Genomic DNA, 12,360 nt, shown 5'->3' with positions numbered 1-12,360 from the left:
TGAGGATCGAATTCTTACTGAAGAAGTTTGTAGGAAAGATTCGAATAAAGCAACATCAAACTCTACCCTTAATATTGGGACCAAGGGTAGGAGTTATGTAAGGAATTATACTTTGGTTCATGGTAGATTGAATTCAAAAATGCAAGAGGCAAATTCAGATCTTGACAAAATGTGGAATACTGGAATTGTGGCAAGCTTGGTCACATAAAGAAGAATTGGAGAAAATTGAAGAAGGATGGGAATAAAAACGACACGGCCAATGTTGTGAATGAGGAGGTACAAGATGCATTACTCTTATTTGTTGATAGTTTTGGTTTTTGGGTGTTAGACTCAAGAGTCTCTTTTCATACTACTACACACCACAAAATTACGGATAATTTCTAGAAATATGGAAAAGTGTATCTGGATGATGGAGAACCTTTAAACATTATTGGTGTTGGTGATGTTCGATTAAAGATGTCGAATAGGTTTGTGAGGAAAGTCTAGAGGGTAAGACATTTACCAAAGTTAATGCGTAACTTCATCTCAATTAAACAACTTGATGATGAGGGTTATAATGTGACATTTACTAGTGGTGCATGGAAAGTCACTAAGGGAGCCATGGTTATTGCTCGAGGAAATAAAATTGGAACATGGTATATGACTTTTAGTTGCAAGAATATAGTTGTTGTTGATGGCAATGTTAATTCAAATTTGTGGCATTGTAGGCTTAGTCACATGAGCAAGAAGGGAATGAAAGTATTTGATAAATTGCTGAATGAATATTCTCTTATATCTCTAGGGTATTTATACAGGATATATAAATGATAGCCAGCTATACAAAATAATCGATAATTATACATAATAAATCACTACTATTTGATAACTATACAAATGCTTGTACATAGCTGTACCGACAGTTGGACACAGATGTACCGACAGTTGGACACAACTATACTGACAACTAGACTCAGCTGTACCGATAGTTGACTTTCCCCTTGAAGTAGGTGCATAGATATCGCATATGCCGAATTTGGATAATGATGTATAATATGGACCATTAGTAACAACATGAGTCCTCATATCCTCCATCTGATTTGCACTCTTGATGTAGGGAACCTTTATTATGCCAAACACTAGTTTATCCTTGATGTAATTCCTATCAAGTTCAATATGCTTAGTTTGATCGCGTTGTACCAAGTTATTTGCAATCTCAATAGCTATCGTGTTATCACAAAAAAGCACCATAGGTTTCTTGAGACCAAACCCAAGCTTGCTTAAGAGAATTCTTAGCCAAGTAAGTTTTGTAATCGCATGATGGAGTGCACGATATTCAACTTTTGCACTAAACAATGAAACCGCATTTTGTTTCTTACTCCTCCAAGTCACCAAATTTTTTCCTATAAATGTAAACGTACCCTAAAGTAGACTTTCTATCCAATCTAGATCCAACAAAGTTAGAGTCTGTGTACCCTCAATATCTAAATGCACATGTTTGGAGAACATAATACCTTTGCTTGGAGAGGACTTCGGATAGGCTAGGATACGATTTACTACATTCATGTGTTGGTCACTTGGATTATGCATGAATTGACTTGCAACACTAACTGCATTTGACAAGTCAGGTCTAGTGTGGGTTAGATAGATTAATTTCTGTACTAGTCTCTGATAATTTTCTTTATTCGTTGGAATCTGATCATGGTAGATGGACAAGTCATGATTTATCTTAATGGGAGTATTTACAGGTTCACAAGCAGATTTACCGGTTTCAACCAAGAGATCTAATGTATACTTCCTTTGTGAGAGGAAGAGTCCTTGCTTGGACCAAAACACCTCAATACCCAAGAAGTATTTTAGAGCACCTAAGTCCTTCATTTCAAATTCCTTCTCCAGATAGCTTTGAAGCTTCTCTATTTTTGTAGAGTTACTACCTATAATAATCATGTCATCAATATAAACAATAAGCAAAGTAATATCATCACCATCTCTCTTATAGAATAGACTGTAATTTGCCATCGCTTGTTTGAAACCATACTCCTTCATCGAGTAGCTTAACTTGCCAAACCATGCCCTTGGCAACTACTTTAATACATACAAAACGTTTTTAGTTTGCATACCTTGCCTCCTTTTGGTGGGGGGGTCCATGTACACCTCCTCTAACATATCACCATGGAGAAAGACATTTTTTACATCAAACTATCTCAATGGCCAGTCTAGATTGATCGTAAGAGAGAGTATGACTCTAACGGTGTTCATCTTGGCCATAGGTGCAAAGGTCTCTTGGTTGTCAATTCCATAAGTCTAGGTGTATCCCTTGGCAACCAGTCTAGCTTTGTACCTGTCAATTGTCCCATTTGCTTTGTACTTTACTAAAAACACCCACTTACATCCCACTGTCTTCTTTCCTTGAGGGAGCTTAACCATCTTCCAATTAGAGTTCTTCTGGAGAGTCTTCATTTCTGCTACCATAGCAGACTTCCACTTAGGATCTTCAAGGGCTTCCTGAAAATGACTAGGAGTTGACATAGAGGACAACTGAAGAGCAAAAGCAAGGTGAGCCTTAGATAGACGATGATAAGAGAAAAATCATAAATGAGATAGACAATATTAGAAAATGATTTTGACAAACTGAACCTATTAGGTTCTTTACGATCACGAAGAGGACATCTCCTACCTTGATCTCCAACTTGTGGATTTAAGGTAGCAATGTCTAATGTTAAAGGTGAAGAAACTTGTACCTTAGGATTAGTTTCGAAAGAGTCTTCTGATGGCATGGTAGTATCTTAAGTGGAGTATTGGTGTCTGGAGGGCGTATGACAATAGAAACTTTGTCCTTCCTTGTATAAACTTGTTGGAATAATCTAGCTGGTCTTTCATCACTTCTTTCCTCAAATTTAGACTCAGGTGCCTTCCCCTTACCTAAGTTAGTTGAATCCTCCCCCTAACCTAAAATCCATACCCTTTTTTCTTCTAACCATAACTTTTCCTCTTCCTTACTACTAATCTTCTCCTGAAGAGGAACCAAAGACACATTCCCTGAAAAATAAGACTTCTTTTTGCAAAATTGAACATCCATGGAGACAGTATTTGCTTGTAGGAGGATGAAAGCATTTATAGCCCTTTTAGGAATTAGAATAAGTAAGAAAAATACATTTAAGAGCACGAGGATCAAGCTTGTCCCTTTGATGAGAGTGTATATGAGCATAACATAACCAAAAACTTTAGGATAAAGATTCAAAGTAGAAGGAATAGGGTGAAACCGTGATAACATTCACAAAGGAGTTTAATAATCAATGACACGAGCAGACATTCAGTTGATGAGAATAATAACAGTCATGATAGCCTTAGCCTAGAAATGTTTTGGAACATGCATAGTAAAGCATAAAGCTTGGGCTACCTCAAGAATGTGGCAGTTTTTATGCTTTGCTATGCCATTCTATTGTGGCCTGTATGTACACGTTGTTTGGTGGAGGATTCCATTTTCTTTGAAAAAATCAACAAAGGACTAATTCACAAATTCATGACCATTGTCAGAGTTAAAGAACTTAACCTGAGTATTAAATTGTGTGACAAATTTTGGAAAATTGAGGAATGACAAGTAGAACATCATTCTTAGACTTAAGCAGATATACCCAACTCACCCTAGTACAGTCATCAATAAAAGACAAAGTATTTATGACTCGAAACAGGAGTGGAAAAAGGACTCTAAACACTATAAAAACATGGGTAAAAGGAATCAAACTTTTATTGAGGCTTATTTTGAAAGGCACACGATGATTCTTAGCATAAATGCATTGTTCACACCTAAAATTAGAAACTGAAATATTTCAAAACAACTGAGGAAATAAACGTTCCAAATTAGCAAAAGATGGTTGACCTAATCGACAATGTCAAAAATAATCTTTTCTTTATCAAACGCCTCTCTTACTACTTGAAAAACACGGTTAGATTCAAATTGTAATTGTCTTACCCCCTCTAAGTAGTAAAGATCTCCCATCTCCTTACCAATGCCAATCGTCATTTTCGTGAGATTGTCCTGAAACACAGTAGAATTGAAGGTTATAGAACAATTAAGACAAAGGACATGGAGAGTGTGGGGGAAAGTGAGACATTCCTGACTCCTAAAATTGACATAGGCGTCCCATTAGCAACCTAAACAGACTTAACAGATGAGGGCAATAGAGAGTCAAATAAAGAGGAATGACTAGTCATATGATTTGGCCCTTGAATCAATAACCCAAGTGTTAGAGGCAGTAGAAATAAGGGCCAAACCAGAATTACCTTCTTAAGAAGATAATCGAGAAACTTGAGAAGTAGAAGCAAGAGGAATAACGTTGGTAGTAGCAACCTGTGCTGATTTCTTGTTCTTCCTTTTAGCTTGCTTAAGATTGTACTACTATGGAGAACCATGCTTCTTCCAGCAAACATCTATTGTATGTTTGGTGCTATTGCAATGAGTGTAGAAGCGAGAAGAGGAGTCATTAGGAGTAAAAGATGTTGGTTGTGTGCTATTCTCATGGATAGCCATTCAGAAGCCTTAGAGTGATCATCTGTTCCCATGGTGACCTGCCTCTGTGCTTCACGACGGACTGATGAATACGTTTCCTCTAGACTTGGCAAAGGAGAGGTGGCCAAAACACGACCACTAACTTGATCCAAATTGTGATCAAGACCTGTAAGAAATATATAAACCCGATCCTCAACAGTACGCTTCCTTTGTTTCTTAATATCAACTACACACGTCATATCATTGGACCTTCGATAATCAAGCTCCATATATATTGAGTTTAACTCATTGTAGTATTTTGTAAGAGGACAACCACCTTGGTGTGATTGAAAGGATTTCTTCATCAATTCATGTACTCGAGAAGAGTGAAAGACATCAAGATAGCTTCTCTTGACTGCATCCCAAGCCTCTTTAGCCGTTCCACATTGTAGAAAGTGTGACATTAGTTTATCAATCATGGAATTGATGAGCCAAGACTTGACTAAAGCATCTTCGGCCTTCCATTCATCATAGTTTGGATCATTCTCTACGGGTGCAACCTTTCTTCCTGTGATATAACCCTTTTTCTTTCTGCCAACAATATGCATATCCAAAATTTGAGACCAAACACTATAATTAGTACCGTCCAACTTAATAGAAATTGTTGGAGAGGTAGTCTCATGAATGGTCACCATGGATGAATTGTTGCTATAATAAATACCCACTTCTGTGTTTGTAGACACTACATGGTAATGAAGAAGGTGAAAAGAAGGAAGAAGTGTCGATTAGGTAGCAACGGAAATTCTCGACTTTTGCTTTGATACCAACTTGATAAATTGTTGAATGAATATTCTCATATATTTCTAAGGTATTTATACAAGATATAGAAGACTATTTTAGGATAACCAACTATACAAAATAATCGACAATTATACAGAATAAATCACAACAATTCAATAACCATACAAACGGTTGTACACAACTGTACATCACAGCTGTACTGATAGTTGGACTCAGTTGTATCGATAGTTGGACTCAATTGTATCAGCAACTGGACTCAGCTGTACCAACAACTGACTAAAGTGCTTTTGTCAAAGGGAAAACTACCAAGGTTGAAATATGTTGAGCATTGCTTATGTGAAGGTTGCATCATATTGATGTGTGGGGACCTTCTCCTATTACATCCCTTGGAGGCTCCAGTTACTATGTGACATTCATTGATGATTTGAGTAGAAATGTATGAGGCTATTTCTTAAAGAATAAATTTAACATTTTTTATGCCTTCAAAAGGTGGAAATTGAGAAAGAGTCAAATTTAAAGGTGAAGTGGTTATAGTTTGATAATGAGGGAGAATACATTGATCAAGAATTCAACCAATATTATGCTAATAATAGGATCAAGATGAGGCAATCCATTCCAGGAAAACTCAGCAAAATGGTTTGGCAAAAATGATGAATAAGACCCTCAATGAATGTGCTAGGAGCATGAGATTGCATGCAGAGCTTCCAAAGAACTTTTGGGTTGAAGTAGTTTGCACTGTAGTGTATTTGATAGATAGGGGACCCTTAGCACCATTGAATTGCAGAATCTCAGAGGAGGTTTGTAATGGTAGAAAGGTAAACCTTTCTTTCTTGAAAGTGTTTGGTTATGTTTCTTATATTCATATTGACTTTGTTGTTAGAAGTAAACTTAACCCAAAATTCGTGAAGTGTTTTTTTATTGGTTATGGTGATACCAAGTTTGTTTATCACTTATGGGATGACCAAAATTGCAAGATTATTAGTAGTAGGGATGTTATTTTTAGTGAACAAGTAATGTGCAAGGACAGGTTGAACATAAAATATGAAAGTGCATGTTCTGAAGTTAAAAATCCATTAATAGTTGAGTCGAAAGATTTTCTAATGAATGGGTTGTAGAAAAATGATTGAGACGATCAACAAAAAGTAACTCCAGAGGTGGACCCACATACTCCCATGATTGAACTCATGATATCTTTTAGGAACATCAAACAACTATAGAGATACAACCCTAAATTAGACTACATTTTGATGATTGATTGAGGTAAATCAGAAAGTTATGAGGAAGTAATGCAAGTTGATGAATCAGTTGAGTGGGAGCTAGCAATAAAGGATGAGATTGACTCTTTATTATCTAATGAGACATGGCAGCTGACTGAGCTACCAAAAAGTAAGAAGGCATTGAATAACAAATATACTTATTAGGTGAAAGAACATGATGAGAGTAAGCAGTATAAAGCAAGACTGGTTATAAAGGAGTTTCAATAAAAAGAAGGCATTGACCATATTGAAATTTTCTCTCAGTGATAAAATTGACCACAATCTGATTGGTGCCTTAACTAGTGGCAAAAGAACACTCGCACTAGAACAGTTAGACATAAAAACAACCTTTCTTCATGGTGACTTGGAGGAAGAAATTTATATGCAACAACCATAGGGTTTTGAAGTACAAAGCAAGGAGAGAATGGTGTGCAAACTTCAAAAGAGTTTGTATAGTCTAAAACAGACTTGAAGAAAATGGTATAAGAAATTTGATAGGTTTATGAGTAATAACCGGTTCTTGTGTTGTCAATTAGATCCTTGTTGCTATGTCAAGAAATTTGACATGGATCTATAAGGCTATGTTGGTGTTGCTATGGTTGGTAATAGTGACAACAAGAAGAGTACTATTGGGTATGTATACATGATTGAGGCAGAATATGTTGCTATGATAGAAGCTACCAAGGAGTTGGTATGGTTATAGAATTTGTTGGAGAAGTGAGGCCAGGAACATGAAGAGAACATTTTGTATTGTGATGGTCAGAGTACTATTCATCTAGTAAAGAATCCGGTTTATTATGCTAAGACCAAGTGTACACAAGTTCGATATCATTACATACAACCAGTTTTGGAAGATGGAATTTTGGTTGTTGACCCTTTTTAGGGTGAGGATGTGTGAAAATAGAGGAGTGGTATTAGGCCTGAGATCACCTTGTATTTTTCTCTTTGATCATAGTGCAAATTCTGCAGTGGCAAGGGGGATGTAGTTTTCACATTGAGAGTGAACCACTATAATCGTGTGTGTTCTATCTATTTTCTATTTCTTGGATGTTGTTGCTCTCATGAATAGGCATTTTCTCCTAACATAGTTTTCTAGTGTCTAAGTGTTCACATGAAGATCATTAATTGGAGTATTAGAGGGTTGAATTCTTGAAAGTAAAGAAGGGTGGTTAAGGATTGTCTTAGCCATGAAACCCCAAACATTTTGATGCTTCAAGAAAGAAAAAGGAAGACATGTGATAGGTGGTTTGTGGTTAGTGTGTGGAAAGTCAAAATAAAGAGTGGGTGGTTCTTTCGGCTTGTGGATCATCGAGAGGGGTTGTGATAATGTGGGACTTAGATGAGTTCAATTGTTTGGAGATGATGTTAAGGTCTTTTTTGGTAACAATTAAGTTTGTTTCAAATGTGGAGGGGACTTTTTAGCTCAACTTAGTTTATGTTCCTAATAATTCCAATTTGAGGAAGGATTTTTGAATGGTGCTTTAAGACTTTTTTAGACTAAACTTTTTGAAATAGTGTTGGTTGGGGGTTGGGGGGAGGGGGTGGGTGGTTTAATGCCATAAGAAGAATTTCAAAAAAGTTAGGTGGCTTAAGATTAACCCCTAGCATGAGGGTTTTTTTGATGAATTCACAAGAGAGTGAATTAATTGATCCCTCCCTTAGTAACTTGTCTTTCACTTGGTCAAACATGCAAGATTTACTTGTTTATAAGAGATAAGATAATTTTTTATACTGAAATGAGTGGAAGCAAAGTTTCCCTTAAAGCCTCCAAGAAGTGCTTCCCAGGCTAGCTTTTAATCATTAGTCAATCATCCTAGACTCTAATCCATTTACGGGAAGTCTAGCTTCACTCAAGTTTGAGAACATGTTACTTTACTTGACTTTAAAGGTAGGATTTAGTTTTTGGTGGCATGAGTGCTGGGTTGTAGGATAGGAATGTCATAAAGGCAGGAAGAAGCTACAATTTTTCAAATCTAAATTGAAAGAACAAAATAAGATGCCTTTTTCTATACATTCTTACATTGTCATAATTGATGCTAGTGAGCAGGAAGAGATTATGGTTTTTGAACTTTAAATAATGAGGGCCTTAAGGAAGGGGGAATCGGAGGAGTTACTATTAAAGGAAGAGATTCATTGGAGGTAAAAGTCAAGGGTCAAATGGATAAAAGAAGAGGATTGAAACCAAGTATTTTCATATGATGGCCAATGATAAGCGAAAAAGGAAATTCATGAAGTCCTTGTTGTTTGAAGAAGGAATAACTCTAGACAATATTGATAACATTTCGGAAGACATAGTGCATTCTTTTGGAAAGCTATACTACAAGTCCCTAGGTGATTCTTGGAGGTTCGAAGGATTGACTTGGTCTCCCATATTAACAATGCTATTTCTTAGTTAGACAAGGAAAAGGCCTTTAGGCATGATGGATTCACCATAGCAATGTTTCAAAAATGTTGGACTGTGATTAATGAGGATTTATGAAGGGTATTTTTGGAGTTTCGCAATAATGAGGCAATAAATCAAACTAATGTTACCTTTATTGCTTTTGTACCAAAAATGAGTCAAGTTAATAGAATTTAAGATTTCAGACCTATTAGCTTGGTTACTAGTCTGTACATGATCATAGCTAAGATTTCATTAGGGTGCATCCAAAGAATCCTCCACGAAACCATCTATATTTCTTAAGGAGCTTTTGTTGAGGGGAGACCAATTTTAGATGATGTTTTGATTGCTCATGAAATGGTAGATGACAAAATGTGTTTAAAAGAGGACGAGGTAGTCTTCAAAATTGATTTTCAATAGACCTATGATCATGTGGATTGGGGATTTTTGGATCGCATACTAGAGAGAAAAGTTTGAACACAAAATAGAGGTCTTGGATGAGGGATTGCCTGTACTCGGTGAGCTTTGCACTCCTAAAAAATGGAAAGAGAATTCTCTGAGGTTTGGGAAGGTTTCTCTAAGGAATCATGCTCTCCTAGGGAAATGGCTTTGGAGGTTCTCTGGTACACATCCGAATATGGTCACATCAACGTCCTTGGGTTACCATTGCATAGGTATTCTTGGATTTTTCTACATATACTTACTTTATGGTGGGTGATGGGGTGAAAATTCGTTTTTGGGGAGATTTGTGGTGGGGAAACCAACCATTGTGCTCACAATTTTGAGGTCTTTATGAGTTGTCATTGTTAAAAATCTCATCATATTAGCGATCCTTGGCAACTCCCATTTTTCTTGGAACCTTAACTTCCTTTGCAACCTTATTGATTTGGAAATTGAGAACCTTGAAGAACTCATGTCCTCACTCACCTTTGTGCACTTGTCTTCTTCTGTCCCAAATGTGAGAGGGTTGTTTTTTTCCTATTTAGGCTTATTCTCAACAAAATCATTCTTTATGGCTTCATCCATAGATCAGTTCTAGTTTCATTCTCTCCAACCAAATTTTTATGGAAATTTAAAGTCTCATCTTAGGTTAAAGCCTTTGCTTGGCTAGTAATGCACAAGAAGGTAAACACCAAGGACATCCTATAGTTGAAAAGACCTTTCAAATCCCTTAGTGCTTATAGGTTCATCTCATATATGGGGAGTGGAGAGTCGATTACCCATTTCTTTCTAGATTACCTGATAACTTTGGGGCTATGACATAGTTGATTCAGACAAGCTAGGGTGGATTGGGTTTTGCCTAGGCGTATATGTGGCACAATGATCATTTAATATAAGGGTTGTGGGGTTCCATTAATGGGAAGACCCTTTGGCAAATCGCTTGTTCTCACATTACTTTGGATTGTGTGGTGAGAAAGAAATGTCAGAATTGTTGATGATAAGTGGAGAATGATATAGATGTTGTGGGCTTTGCTTCACTTCTATTCCACTTTCTGAGCCTCTTATACCAACACCTTTAATGACATTGCTTTGAATGTTTTTCAACTCAATTATCATTCAGTATGTAAATCAAATGGGTTTGATAGCAAAGAGAGGAGCTTAGTCTTGATTGAGGAAGTGACATCTATGCATGTCCTTATGTAGAGTAACCCTTTTGTATAGGTCTCCTTATATAGTGTAGTTTAGTTATGCTTTGAGTAGTTTTGTTTTTTCTTTGGTATATTGTGGGGAGGAACCCTCATCCTTCTCATGTACTTTTTATCCATAATTAATATATCTTTTTTCTTTTATAAAAAAAAACAAAAAAATAAATTCAATCAAATCTCGAAAGTTAGGGAGTTACTTTATGGTATTTTTAATCATATTAGTCAACAACATGTATATATTGCCTTTAAAATATCTTGAGAGACTAAACTTGCCCTTAATGAAATTATCACTAATAACCCTTTAACAAAACCAATACTTAGAAAGAAGAAAGTAGTGTACGAGTGTCTATCCAATACTGATACACGAAAAAGCACACAATAGAATCAGTAATCTACATTCTCAGTGGCTAAACACTTGAAGAGGTAATTTCTAAGAAACCCTTTTTTGAAGAGGTTTTGTAATGACCTGCTTCCAACTATGTAGATATTGTTTTTGCTCTAGGCATAAAGGACCCTTATAACTTTAAATGCGTCTACATGGTTAAGAGAAGCTTATACATATCTTTTTCCCTATCTAATGGAGGATATCACAATCACCCCCTAATGCATATACAATATCTTTGTTGTATCTTACAAGATTGTGAGCCCAATGCATAGGCATTCCTTGTAGGGCTAAACAAAGTCCCACACTGGGGGGTCAAGGATTGGCTGTAATACCATTTGTAGTGATCTGCTCCTAACCATGTGGATATTATTTGCTTTGAAGCCCCCACGGCTTTAAAACACATCTACATGGTTAAGGGAGCCCAGACATATATAGTGTTAGGAACTTTTTCCCATATCTGATGTGGGATATCACAGGTTCTTTGCTTCACAACTTGTTTTTACTGATCTATCAACATAGGCCTCCTAACAAAGCAATAGACAAAATCACTTGAAAGATCTATAATTTTACAAATCCAGGAATCCAATTTTCATAGCTCTTTTTTTCCATGTGTCACCTATGAGATAACTGACCACCTCCTCCAAGAGGTTATTAAAATCCAATGAGGATGTCTCAACTCAATTTGTAGGAGTAGTGCATTGACTTCTACATAAATGGCCAAACCACAAGCAGCAGTTGAAGACATTTTCATTTATAGTAAATGGACATCATCTAGAAACCCATAAGTCAGTTCTGGTATAAGCTGTTTTTTCTTCCCTTTATTTGGTCCTGACTTCTTTGTTATTATGCCTTATTTTGTCTTTCTATGGGCTTAAATGCTTTCTATAGCTAAATCTTTGTTGTGATTAATCCTAGAAAAAAACGTGGGGCTAGTGCAGGAGATTTCAAACATTGAAAAATCAGCATGGTTTTAGGTCATTTAAAATAATAGGTTTTTCAGCATTATTAGTAAAATTTTTCATCCATCTTAAGAAATTGGTAACATCTAAAGGTTCTAGAGCTTTATTAGTTCAGTTGGCAGCAAATTGATGATAAGATCCATTTATCTTTTTCTTCCATTCAACTAGAATCAGGCTGCCAAATAATAAATTGTTGGAATATCACCAAAATTCTGTAATGATCATATCTTTATTAAGTTCAAAGTAGCTTATCACTTAACCTTGATGGGAAAGGCAAGAAGATGTTACTTCTTGTAGAAGCTCTATATTTTAGCTTATATAATAATCTATTTTATGTTTTTGATATTTTATCCTTTGAAAATTTTGGCTTTGAATCAGCTTTAAGCTATCCCAAGTTAGGTCGTACTTTAAATGTCTGTTTACTGGTATTTGATATGTTTTAAGCATGTCCTAATAAACTTTCAAAAA

General features: G+C 36.1%; 1 protein-coding gene across 1 annotated transcript in view; it reads left to right on the top strand.

Moving 5' to 3' along the window:
- LOC117928736 (DNA (cytosine-5)-methyltransferase CMT2-like) overlaps nt 1–12,360 on the top strand; it is a 48,571-nt gene that overhangs the window by 22,673 nt on the left and 13,538 nt on the right. The window lies entirely within an intron of this gene.

Source organism: Vitis riparia, chromosome 2 (genome assembly GCF_004353265.1).
Source record: "Vitis riparia cultivar Riparia Gloire de Montpellier isolate 1030 chromosome 2, EGFV_Vit.rip_1.0, whole genome shotgun sequence".
NCBI lineage: Eukaryota > Viridiplantae > Streptophyta > Magnoliopsida > Vitales > Vitaceae > Vitis > Vitis riparia.
The sequence above is the reverse complement of the archived record's forward strand: the minus strand, read 5'-3'. Positions and strand labels throughout refer to the sequence as shown.